This window comes from Polistes dominula, unplaced genomic scaffold, assembly GCF_049000335.1.
Source record: "Polistes dominula isolate Pdom_NZ unplaced genomic scaffold, Pdom_raw_medaka contig_28, whole genome shotgun sequence".
Classification (NCBI taxonomy): Eukaryota; Metazoa; Arthropoda; class Insecta; order Hymenoptera; family Vespidae; genus Polistes; species Polistes dominula.
This window is the reverse complement of record NW_028300879.1, coordinates 574,055-588,573: the sequence shown is the minus strand read 5'-3', so window position 1 is coordinate 588,573 and position 14,519 is coordinate 574,055.

Here is a 14,519-nt window from a genome sequence, read left to right as displayed (position 1 = left end):
CAGATGAGTCATTTATCTTTAGTATACTACGCATGCTCCTACTGTAATAAAAACTCTGCAGAGTTCCAAGTAAACAAAATTTAAAAAAATGATTGATAATATCATATCATTGTTTATTCATTAGCTCCTACTGTAATAAAAACTCTGCAGAATTTCAAGGAAACAAAATTAAAAAAAATGATCGATAATATCATATCATTGTTTTTTCATTTACTTCGCTATATCTCTACAAATGCATATATTTATAATTATACACATTGTCGATAAAATATGAATAAACACTGTTAAAGTTTTAGATTTTTAATTAAAAATCATAATATAATTAAAAATTCAAACCTAACATAATTAAAAAAATCGATTTAAATATTGTTTGTTCCTTGTTTATGACATTCATTTGTTTTGTACATAATCTGTTTTATATAATATATAATATTTCTAATTTTGCCTGATATCTTTAGTCTTGTGTGTAGTTTATTTCTATTCTTATATTCTATAAATTGGATTGCATTGTACAGACGATGATAAGATAAAATTAAATGACTAACAAATTAGGTTACTATATTTAGTAACGAAAGAATATAGAAGTACATAAAAGCTCACAAGTCCACTTTTTTCGTAACCAGATTCATCTTAGTTACTACCGGGACCACAACTGGGCTATAATAGATACTTTACGCGTTGATAGTAAATATCAATGAACGGTACAATACTATCAAAGAATATACTTTTCTACCTACTATCACCTACTGGTAATCTCGATAGTAACTAAGATGAATTCGGTTAGGAAAAAAGTGGACTTATGAATTTCTATGTACTTCTGTATTCTTTGATTTAACTTTTATTTCAAATAGTGTCGATAAAGTAGGAAATTATTTTTCGATCGCGATAATTATCAACAATTTTTGAAGTAACTCAATGAATAAGTTCGCAATGCGTAATCGAAATACCGAATATAGATATGCAATGAGTTAAGAAATTCCATAGTAATAAAACAGAAATATCGATCATTGATAAGTTAGGTTATTAATTAGAAATTTAGAAATTTCATAATACTTTAATAATTAATGATAATTAAAAAGTATGTTTAATCAATGTATCAATAATTCTACAAATGTTTGAAAATATGATTTCAATGCTATCGTTATATCAACATCGATAAAACAGACTTTTTTACTTTTAGCAAACGTTACAGATCGCTAAATCCTTAGTCACGTATTATTAATATAAGGAAATGTATGAACATTTTCTATCATATCACAATATTACAAGTTCTAATCGGAATAGTATGAAATTGTAATTTTGTCGTAAAATTTTCATTGAAAAATACTTCATTTTTAATATTCATTAAAAATCACATTAATTCGATAAATTCTTTAAATATGAAATAAACATTGCAGGCAAGAAAATAAATCACTTTATATAGGTAAATAACAGGATAGTTGAAAAAAAGTTAAAGACGAGGTGAATGATATATCGTTGAATAAACAAAAAAAGATCACATAAATCTTCAAACTTTAAACGACACCGCATGATTATCTAGATGTTTCAAACTTTCAACACCGTTTCCACATATTATATATATATATATATATATATCTAAATGAAAAAAGAAGAAAAAAGAAAAATAGTTGAAAATAATCCAAGCTCAAGAAGGCAAATTCCGCAAAAGTAAGAGATACCTTTTGTAAAGAGATCCATCAATAGAAGGGATAATAGTTAACAATAGAAAAGGATGTATTGTCGAAGAGGGATTTTAGCGGCAAATCTTTTGAAGAAAGATCCTAGATAAAGCGTGGAAGGAAAAGTCAATGGGTTTAGCTCGAAGGGAACAGATTAACCGTAGTGAATGAGTGTAACGAAAGGAGAGAAAAAAGAAACGAAGAAGAAAAGTAATAGAAAGAGAACCGCAAGAAATGGGAAAATTGAAGAAGAAAAAAAGAAAGGAAGAATGTGCTGATGAACCGATGCAAAAACGAACGAAAAAGGGAAAAGATTTCGAAAAAAAAAAAGAGAAGATAAAGATAAAGATCAAGAAGAGAAGGAGAGAGAAGTGGAACGAGGCGATTTTGCTCGTAACGCGGACCACAGAGAACATTATTTATTAATAGCAAAGCCGGTGTGCCAGCCGCAAGGGAGTGGCAGCGCCATGCTTAGAGCAAGCGCGACAGAAGCCGACGGATCGCGCGGCTACGAACCTTTTGCATCCTTCTCCCTCTCCAACCTTTCCACTTCGTTTTCCTCTCCCTCCCATTCTCCCTCTTACTCTATCTCACTCTATCGAAGGCCCTGCGCCGCGCAGGCACATCCTACAGGCGAGCGTTTCTCTCAGCATGCTGTGGCACTCGTCGCAGTGTTCTCTCTCTCTCCCTTTCTTTCTCTCTCTCTCTCTCTCTCTCTCTCTCTTTCCTCTTTCGGATATTTTTCCTCTCGCTCGCACTGGTAGGACCGAGCGGCGCGTTGTAGGAGAGTGGACGAACGCTTTGTCGGCGCCCGCGGCAGAGATCAAACGAGCCGACTGGCTTCCTCCTTCTCCTCCTTTTCTCCTCCCTTTCTCCACATCCCGTTCGCCGCCTGCCATCAGGGTCTTCCCTCTCTCTTCGTCTCTACACTACACTACCATCAGCATCAGCACACACTACTACTCTACTAGCAGCAACAGCAGAAGCAGCAACAGCGGCGGCAGCAGCAGCAGCAGCAGCAGCAGCAGCCCGTCCCGCGAAATCCAGCAGAGCTTCGACTCTCTACTCCCCTTTTTCCTCTATTCTAGCGGACCCCTCACCGAGGATTCCTTCCCCTCTTCTTCGCTTTCTAGCAAACCGCACGGAAAAGAGAGAAGAGAGTAGAGTAAAGAACGGTAAGGACGAGGGTTTGGGCAAACCGACGCTCTCTGGAAAGCTGCTGCTCGCGGCAAAACTGTATTATAGCCTTCTCTCTTTTTCTTTTTCTTTATTTTTCTTATCTTTCTTTTTTCTCTTCTTCTTATTCTCTCTCTCTCTCTCTCTCTTCTCTCCCTCTTTTTGCCGCGTATCCTGTCGTTCGTTCCTGCTGTTCCTGGCTGGCTGCCCTTTGCGCCTTCCTCTTCCTCTTCCTCACTTCTTTTTCCACCCATAACTTCCCATCTTTTCCTTCCTCAACCATCACGAAATCCACAGTAAGGTCTCTCTCTCTCTCTCTCTATTGTTTTTTGTTCTTTTTCCTTTCTAGTTTCAATGCGATAAATATTTACCCACTTCTTCTTGCGTCTTACTGCCTAATTAGCGTAATTATAATGGCAAAGATAACCACCGAACAGATCATCCTATACCTTTACCTATTTTTATTCGTAATCCATTGTTTCTCAAAGGTGCCATATCGTTGACCTCGCGTTGTCTTTTATACACACTCGTTAAATTTCTGTCTAACTTTGTAACCTTTTAAATCAATGCATGAACCTTTTTATTTGATTATTGACGTCTCATTTTTCATGTTATCTTCCATACTTTTACAATTTGTCTCATCAGAAGAAATTAATTATATAATAAAATTAGTCATGGAACCAATGTTCCAGAGTTGACAATTCATAAGAAAATATTTTGTATGTTTATACAAGTATGAAAAAAGTTTGATTAATGAAAATTAAATAGCAAAAAAGGACAGCTGTACGAACGATGAAATTGACTGAAATAAATGAATAGAAATTATTCCAATCATGTACATTCACACACATGCATAGGATTATGCGCACACACACATACATCAATTATAAAGAATAAGAAGAAGATAGACCTTGAGTTTGAGCATAGAGAATCACCGAATTTTGTATCGGAGAATCTGAAAAATTGGTCGGGTCTCCTTTGGGTTCGACTTTATAAGGCGATTCGTCCAACCCCATCCAGCTGTCCGAAGCATCTCGACAGCGTCATAACAAAACACGACGGTTGCGTTCGTGGCAAGGAATCGTTCGGGACAAGCGGTTCTTTTGAAGCACGCAACCTGCCTGCCTGCCTGCTTGCTTGCCTGCATGCCTGCCTGCCTGCCTCCCTGCCTGCCTGCCTGCCTGCCTGTCTGCCAGTCTACCACGTTTACTTGACCAAAGAGATAGGTGAAAATGATTTTAATATGAGACGAATGTTTGTTTTTTTTTTGTGTGTGCTAATCATCGTCATTTGTATCTACGTGAAATTAATTATATTGTTGCACGTATGATAAATAAATACATATAATATTAATTTCATTGACATCATTTACAGCGTATTTTTAATAACAGATTGTTGTAATACATGTATTACCGATTACAAGATTTTTCCTAATATATTTTTTGTCTTTCTTTAAACTATTACAAGTGCTACTGCAAATTAATATTAACACGTTGACCTCCACGTAGATCACCCATGACCGACATTTGTCCTTTGTCAATAGGCACCACAAGGGTCTTATGTGACCGCCGTTACTATATTGTGGTAGAATAGTGGCCTCTACGGCAAAACATGTTCTTAACAGTACACGTCATTAAATGAAGCTGTTTTTTTCGATCTTACATTTTTTAAAATACTTTTTATACTTAAAAAGTAATTAAAATATCTTGTAGGATAATTATCTTGACTGATACTAGTGTGACAAAGCATGTTGAAAATTATTTAAAATATCCGGTACAAATATTATTTTATTTTTCTAATTCGTTCCATAAATATTCAATAAGGTGTGTGGAAGACAAAAAATAATTGAACTTAAGAAGTGAGATAAATAAGAATGCAAATATTTAGACAATGTCAACCAAAGTCTTAATAAATTAAAATTCAACTTTCCTGTTTCCTTTTGATTATTTATTTTGTCTTCAAAATAAGTAGAAAGGAAATACGTAAGTGTGAAGTTAGCGCACGTTGTTGTTCATTCAAGCACGCGACCCAAAAGCGCCACTCTTGATTTGGAACGAAACGTTCGAAGGAAGGAAGGAAGGAAGGAAGCGCGAAAGTTGTCTTTTGCTTTTATGAGAATATTGCGCTGCGCAATGCTGCGCTTCGTAGGTACTCTCCTTATCGTGCATCTGTGTGTTCGAGTCTACTTATGTAGATATGTATGTATGTCTCTGTGTATGTGAGAAGTTAAACTCTCTCTCTCTCTCTCTTTCTTTTCTGTTTCTAAGAGACTTGAAAAGAAAGAGAGAAACGAGATGGAGTACAGAAAACGACCGTACGATCTTCTTGGCAGAACACGACAAGCAGCAGCAGCAGCAACAGCAGCAGCAGCAGCAGGACGCGCATCTGGAAATAGTTTATTATTAATAGATGCCACGATTTCCTGAGCACGTTAGACGCCGTGTATTCCGAGGCTAGTCTGTACTCCAAGAGTTTTTGAACCACGGACGTTTTATTCCTCCTTCCCCTTTTTCCTTCTTTCTTTTTCTCTCTTTCTCTGTTATAGGAGCGCCAGCCCCTACCACACTCCATCACTCATTCTTTCTCTCTCTTTCTATCCCTTCTCCCTTAAACCTTCCTCTTCCCCTTTCTCTGACCGTCCCGCACTGCACCATCGCTATCCATCCGTTCGTCCTTTTTCCTTTCGTTCCCTGCCCCCTCTCCTCTTCCACCGTTCTTCCCGAGTCCCCCTTCTTCCCCCGTTGCCCTAAACCCCTGGCCGACCTCCTCGTTCTCTGCTTCTCTTAAAAACGAGACTCGCCGCCGACTTTCCGACAAAGGAATAAAGAAAAGAAACAACTAGACACGCTACGCGCGCTGAGGATGGCACGAAGAAGAGAATCAGACGAAGATGGTTGAATATACGTACGTGTGAGAGTAAGAGAGTGTAGTGAAACACGGCGCACACAGAGGAGCCGTACTGTGCCGGGTTGAGCCTTTTCGTGCGAGAGACCCCGTTCAGGGGCAAGAGGGGAAGCTGTGCTTGCTGCTTGCCGATCCAATGGCGTCGCTACCAAGGGATCAACGATGTCCTTTTTCAAATTTTACTATGTAGAATTATGTATAGATACAGTGAGTCACAGGAATATGCTTACCGATAATGTCAATTTAAAACACAATCAATAATTTTGTTTCTAATATTATATTTCCAAATTTTTATTATACACCAAAATGTATTTTTAGCATTATTCAAGTTTTAAGTTGATATAACTTGTAAAATAATTTTATTAGAAAAAAAAAATATAACATTAGACATAACTAATAAGAACAATTGTACTCATAAGATATGTTTAATCGTATTTTTATTATATCTTATGTAAATGCAAATTTTGAATAGAAGAATTTTGAAGCTTTACATTACAAATAAATATCAATTATGTATTACAAATTTACAGTGGAAGCGAGTACGAATACTTCTGTGACTCACTGTATCTATGTATATATATATATATAATTTAGTATATAAGAGATAGTTCTCTTCCGTCTAACGGCCTGATCCTTTTTATTTCCAAGCTCGACATATTTCATGGCATTTTAACGAACGCTTGATTACTCAAGCGATTACATTGTCGGATTTTGGGAAAAATTTTGGTTTTTTTTATCGCATATTTCCATTCAGTTTTTTTTTTTCGATTGTTTTATGTTTAATTGATGTTGGTGTGGTTAATATTTGTATTATTCTAGTTAATGAACAGTATTTTATTTTTTACAGGTAGGTAGTCGTCAATCTCATTGTCAGATGATGTGATTTACGTTCCTCTTAACGAAGTATCAAACAATGGTAAAAAAAAAAATAATTTGTCATGCTTTTCAACAAATTATGTTTGTCACGGTTTAGAAAAAAGTTTAGAGAGAGAGAGAGTGGTACTCTCGGTGTCATAAAAAGAAAAATTTTGTTTACAATTGTAGTTTCTTAGAGAAACCACTCAATGCAAAATTCTTTCTTGAAATAGAAACTGAAATTCTTTGAAAGGAGAGTATTGGTCATTTTATATACAGAGTTTCCAACAATACAAAAGCCGACCCTTTTTTTTCTCTCAAGAAAATAAGTCGACAGGTTTTTCTAAGGATTAACCTTCTCTTTCTTCATCCTCTTTCTATATTAGCCTAATCTGATGATACTACATATTGTATAAATAATATTACACAAATATATGTTATTTGCATCAAATATTTATCTAAAAGATAACATCGCAAAATTTAACAAAAAAAAGAAATGAAACTATATATAAATATTAAAATAATTTAGAATTAGTTTTGTAATTCTCTGTAATTTGAAAGTTAAAGAAATTTGCGCATGTATTTACGTAGGTGGATTTAAAAGTTTTGAGCTTCGATAAAAAAAATAGTACAATTAAAAAAAAATAAAAGTTAATTTATGACTTAAAAAAAAAATGTTTTCTCTGTTGACGTCAATATTTTTCTTTTCACTTTCTTATTTATTATTATTCAAAATTGAAATTTTCTTTTTAAATTACACTGTGTAATATTTGTATATCTTTTTATATATCTCTTATATATCTCTTGCAGAATACGAAATTTCTAAATTGTTACAATTGTTCTAATGAATAAAAAAAAATATGTTTGAAAACATTTTGACGTAGTTGAACATAGGTTATACTTTACCATAGATTTTAGTAAGGGTGCTGGCCTTCAATCGTCACGCTATAGTATCGTAGTAGTAACACCTGTTGAATCTTTACGCAGCCGATCAACTTACGATGATTATCGAATCGATACTTGAAATATCGATATCAAAAAGAGTATCGATTTCTATACCGTTACAATATATTACATTCGATCGTTATTACATTTTTATCGATCGATAATCGTCCGTCCTATCGTCCACCCTCATAAATTTCTTCTTATCTCACAGCTACTCAAAATTTTACCTCAATTATTTTTCATATTTTCAACCATCTCCGTTATTCGTTCTTTTATTAATTTCAAATATTAATTGAAAATTTAATAGTTCATCATAATTCGGTAATAATCGTTCATAGTTCAACTTGTTCATAGAAAATAAATAATAAAAATTCATGTCAATTAAATGAAATTAACACGTTGAATGTTACGCAAGTTTGACATGTTTTATCGTATAGGCAATAATTTATAAGATTAGAAATAAAACAATGTACAGGTAAACCTCCAACAACACGGTACATAGATTCCTAGAAAATGACTCTCCATAGGATAAGAATTTCTTTGTAATATTTTCTTACTATTGACACAGTATCGACATACCGGTATTGTTGTGTAGCATAGTATTTATTCATTTCCCCCACCCCCAAAGTTCACAAAGTTCAAAGGCCCCCCTGGATCACTTTATCGCCCAACAGGGGACGATATCGCTCACTTTGGAAACCACTGGTATATAATAAATAAATATTTTATAATATTATTGGATTTCATTTCGGAAAGGACACCGGTATGATCTTGGGATGGGGGTTGCTGATAAAAACTATCACTTTCCAAATTCTATCAGTTGAGATAAAATGTTGAATGCGATAGCCGCGGATAGAAACAAAAATTGTAGAATGTTTGTCGACGAAAAGATACGGTGTCCTCTAACCTAAGTAAATATAATATATCTTTTTATATAACTCAGGTAAATGATAGTCTTTCTATGAGTTTAAGATATCTTTATCATGGGGTCAGCACACACAAGTATTTTTTGTTGTTTGCCTAAAATAATAAATGAAATTTATTTATTGTCTATAATTTATATTCTTGCAAACTTCGATCGAATATGAACGTAAATCGAATGATTCTTGAAATATTTGTAAACGTGGGGAAGATCGACTATGTTAAAAAAAAAAAAAAAAAAAAACGGGAGTAAGAATCCCCATATTTGATCCCTTTGTCCAAAATCCCTTTTTCACTTTTTGTTTACTTTGAAAATGTTCGATATCTTTTCAAAAGAGAAGTTTCACTTAAAAAATCAAAGGGTTTATGTATGTTTCTAGATAAAAGTTGAAGGAGATGAACTAAACGGCAAAATTGGATTGAAAAGAAGTGAAACCTTAGTATAAACGTATATCAATCGAAAAAAAAAAAAAGATGAAATAAAAGAATGTAGAGACCGACTTGAAGACGTAAATTCGTCGGACGGCACAAAGGATGCCGTCGACGATAAGTCGGGCGAAAGCGCGGATCATCGGCGTTCTTTTCGCCTCTATCTTCGTCGACGACGACCAGAGACCGGAATCACCGTTTCACGGCCAGCCTTCATTCATAAGCTCCGACGAGCGTGACGCCTATGTTTCTTCTGAAACACCGCTAGGAGATAATAGCGTGCGTGTACAGTCAACTTTAAGAAGACTGACTAACCTACTATTTTTTTTTTATTTTACATTTTCATTTCTTCCCTCACATACTCATCCACTAAACACATTTCACTACAAAATATTACAAGTAAATTAGAAAAAAAAAACAATAAAATAAGCATAGATTCTAACATTCTTGTTGTTGTTGTTGTTGTTGTTGACAGAGAATTGTTCAATGCAATGTTTATCGATTGAAAATATTTTCAATAATTTCAATTAACAGTTTTTAATTTTTTTGTTTTTTCTTCATTTGCATATAACTTGATAGCCATCTTCTCAAAAGAGGACAAATAATTAGATTATGTTTCATTGGAAATTTTTATTAGTTTATTAGAATTTATTTGCTTTTTTTTTTTTAATAAAAATCTACAAAAAGAAATGATCTCCGTCATTAAATAAATTTTTTTTTTTACAAATTCTAGGAACGCTGAGAATAAATTCCAAGTGTCGTTAAATTAAACGATCAAACTTTTGATCAAATTCTTTGAATTATTTCGCAAGAATTTTATTGATCTCTGTCTCTGGAATTTCATTAATTACAATTAGATAAATATCTATTTACGTTTTATCTTATTTTTTTCTTTTTTTTTTTATATATCTGGGGAGGGTGAGATTGGAGGAATATTTATTTATTCAAATTTAAATTCGTTCGTTCGATATGAAAGAGAAATTTGACCAAAATTTGTCAAATTTGAACTTGAAATTGTTATCTCTCTCTCTCTCTCTTTCTCTCCCTCTTGTTTTCAGACTTTGAACGATTTCGACTTCCTTTCACCCTCTTTTTCATGTCCTTTCTTTTTGTTTTTCTTTTTTCTCCTTCTTCTTTCTTTTTCTTCTTCTTCTTCTTCTTCTTCTTGGTCGGCTTCGAAGAAAGAGTACTTTCGTTTAAACGTCGCCGATACGACGGGGTAAAGAAGACGGCGAGTTGTCAGAAGTACGCAAGAGACAAAATAACCAAAGTAAGGTACAGTCAATGCGGGAACGGGATTATTTTATTTGTATCACATCTAACTTATACAATGTATTTCACTTTTTATTCGTGACTCTCGTAAGCAAATAATTCTGACACACTCTCACACACACAAACACAAACACGCGTGCATATGCACCAATTTGAGGTGGACGATTTTATCACCTTTTTTCATACTACATCTGATTACTATTACATTTTTATTTTTATCCTTTTTTTTTCAATTTATTCATTTGTACAAATTTGTTGTACTTATTTCTATGAATTTTTTTTTTTTTTTTTTTTTTTTGATGAATGATTGATTATGTATGAACATGAACATGATTTATATGTGGATGCAAGAAAATACTTAATGCATACATGTGTAAATCGTTTAGTAAACCTTTATCACAGGAGTGTACAATCGCCATAAAGTCGACCAATCTGGAGCTAACGAACGATAGTTTAAAGCGACATTTTCTTCATCGATTTTAGTTTTACGAGCGGTGAAAGGGAGGAATCGTAAAACGGCAGCTTACGAGAAAATATAAATATCATGTAACATAAAATTTAACCCCTTTTGTGTATGTGTGTGTGGGTGTGACTACATTTTATCCTACTATTGCGCTAAATTTATTTGTTTCACATAGAAAAACACGAATAAGTAAGAATCGTTTAATAAATTTGAAAGAAGGGAAAGATTGGAAATAAGAAGATTGGAATATAACAAATGTCATGTAAAACAATTATTTGCATTTATTTTTTTCGATTTACTCCATTGTCATAATTACCAGTATAAATGTAATAGTTGCTTATTACATAGACAATTTTTGTAGACTCCAATGAGAGTACCCTTTTCTCTAATGACTTCTCTTATCTTTTGACAATGACGTCATAGAATAGTAATCCATTGACATAAAAGTACACATGGTCTTTGTGACTTGGACAACAATAGGTTGAGGACGATAAGCAGAAATGGAAAAAGCATGGAAATCCGTGAATCTCATATAACAGGCGAATGTAGAAACGGGCGTGTCAACGTCCGAATGGATGGCCCCAGAGTTTAAATCGATTCTCGATGAAACGACAAAAGCTTTGGTTGCGTGAGACGTGAAGGGAGAAGAAGAAAAAGAGACAGAGAGAGAAAGGGAGAGAATAACGCCATTTTATTCGTTATTCTACGAAAATTCCCTTCATTTATTATTCCACTTTCTTTCAACAATTTTTCTCTTTCTTATTTTTCGCTGTTCCAGTCAATTTTCCAAAATATGTCACACCAGTTGGAAACGGGAATTTCGCATATTTCTTTCATCTTCATTTTTTGATTCGTCAACAACAGCAGCAGCAGCAGCAGCAGCAGCAGCAGCAGCAGCTGGTCGTTTCTCTCGCATAGGGAAAACCTTTTTTTCAGCTTTAAAACCGAAATTCATCTACCTCTCGGTACCGCGAGGCATATTCCAAAATCCGAGATATTCGTCGTCCCTGTTGTGCAACTTTGTTGCGCGCACATCTTTTTTTTCTTTCTCTCCCTCCCTCTCTCTCTCCCTCTGTTTTATTTTTTTATTTCCCGTTTTTTCTTTGCATTTCTTTTTATCATCTCTCTCTCGGTCTTCTTCCACCTCCGAAGTGGTGAAAACACAAATGGCTTGCGCCTCCGGGCACTTTTGACGATGTAGAAGGAAAAAGTTGAAAGGTAGAAAGAGATAGAAATAGAAAGACATTACTCTCGCGAGATGCGCCTCTCATGACAGTCTTTCTCTCTTTCTCTCTCTCTCTCTCTCTCTCTCTTTTTTTTTCTGAACGATCGGAAAGCATTTCGTTCCGATTCTCTGTGACGACACGTTTTAACATTTCCTCCGGCTTTCCAACACTCCAACCATCGAAGTTACATTTTCCATCATTCTTTTTTCTACGTTTACAGGAATACTAACATTTCTCTACTTGTTTTTTTTTTTTTTTAATAATTTTTTTTTAAAAAGAGATGTAAGGGAAAATTAAAAACAAATCCTAAAAGAGAAAAAAAATAGACGAGAAAACAGGAGACAGTAGAGACAAACAGTGTATTTACACTGTTAGTATTTACTATGTACTGTAATATGTTGCATATTCATATACAGGGTGTTCTGCAATAGTGTTTTAGATACAAATGTTTTCAAAATCTATTGGATAGATTTATATTTGTTCATTAACTTTATATTTCAATTTTATAAGAAAGATTTTACAAATAACGATGAGATTATGTACTAAGTTTTCATCAAAATTTTAATCATGACAAATCGCGCATACCTAATTGCTCCTTTTTTTTTTTTTAAATTTTGTACTTTTTTAAATGCCCAAATAATGTTTTCATATAATTAATCGAGACTTATATTTCCTACTGAGTATAATTTCGATTTAATGAGTCCTTCGTAAAACGAATAATGGGATTTTAATCTGGAAGTTTTTGAGATCGTTCTTTTTGTAAACGAAGTTTCATATGTAAAAATTTTAGTCTACATTTTTCCGACATTTTTTCACGAAAAATCATTTTATGCTTGGTTTGTACCAATGTTAACGAAACACTCTATTTATATATATGTATATGTATCTAAATTTGTAGTTATGTGTATAAAAAATACGCAAAAGAGTAGAAAGAGACAGAAATACAAAATAATATAAAAGAGAAAAAGAGAGAGAAAAAGAGAGTAAACATTGTATCCCAGTAACCAGAACACCCTGTACAAGGTATCATACATACATCATGCATATACCTTTGCAATAGTTATATTAATAGTGTGTATGATATACGGGAAAAAATAGAAGAAGTTAGAACTATGGAATAGTGTATAAGAAAAAATAAAAAAAGTGAAATAGTGAAAATTGTATCACTGTAACCGGAGTACCCTGTATAGTACCTAGTATGCATGCATATACCTACATTAATACTTATATATATATACGACATACGGAAGAGAGTAGAAAAAGATAGAAATACAAAATAGTGCAAAAGAGATAAAGAGAAAGAAAAATAAAAAGAGGGAGAGAGAGAGAGAGAGAGAAAGAAAGAGTAAAAGCCGCACCTCCTACCTTCGGGTCCGCGTATCCTCGGTTCGGCACTGGTGCCGCCACTGCCGCCACCGCCGAAGGCACGGTCGTCAGAGAAAGAGAGATAGAGTGAGAGTGAGAGAAATGAGGAAAGGGGAAGGAAGGCATTACGGGGAACGTGGTTTAGGCGAGGACGATCGCCCGTAGTTGTAGTCGAACAACCACGAGAGCTGGGCTGTCGTGCGCGCGGGCTACGCCTTATTCTCTCGTGTTTCTCACTCTGCTGACTCTTTTTTTATCTATTTCTCTCTCTCTCTCTCTCTCTCTCTCTTTTTTATATCTCACGTTTCAAACAAAACTATATTTCTACAATCTCTTTTAAATCGCCCGATTTAAACGCTATGCGGAATTATTTGAAAAAAAAAAGAGAGAGAGTAAAAAGATCTGAGGGTACTTTTCAAAGAAAAAGAAAAAGAAAAAGTAAAAAGAAGAAGAATAAAAAGAAAAAGAAGATATTCGTGAATGTGTGCCGTTGCTTTCATTTCCTCTCTCTTTCTCTCTCTTTCTTTCTCTCTCTCTCTCTCTCGCTCTCTCGTCGTTCCGGACGTCCGAGCTTCTTGCTCCTAGTTTCATATAATCACGCACACATATACAACACCTACACTACGTCTCCTCTGGTGTAACGTGGTACCTACATAAACACGTAGTCGTCATGTATGTGCATCAGCAGTGCGACGAGTAAGACTGGAAGCTTGGAAGTGATTTTCGTGCAGTGAAAGAGAAAGAGGAATAGACTGAAAAAGAGAAAGAGCAACATACGACCCACACATACCCATATATATATATATTTATATACACACAGTCACTCGCTCCATTATTTCCACTCACTCTCTCTCTCTCCTTCTCTCTTCCCCTTGTCTCCTTTCCCCCTTTCTCTCGTTCGTCCCTCTCCATCCTCCTCTAGTGGTCCGTAAGACCCGATTTTTTTGAGGTGGGGGTAAGGCCCACCGTCGCGCGCGCACGTGCGTCCCACCGTACGCTGCTTCTCCTGTGTTTTCTTCTTACACCGCTTCCGACTTGTTCTCTCCTACTCTCTCTTTCTCTCCCCTCCTTCCGTTCTCTTCCCTTCCCTTCATTCTTTTTCTTCCCCGTCCTTTCGTTCCCCCCCTCTCTCTCACTCTCTCTCTCTCCCTCTCTCTCTCTGTCTGTCTCTCCGGATCGTCCCCTTTTCGGAGTAACGTCCTCCGGGAGTAGTGTGACGCGGGCTCCGTTCTGTGACGGGAGGGTGGCCAGCATCGAACGTGCCGGATCGTACTCGTGTTCTCA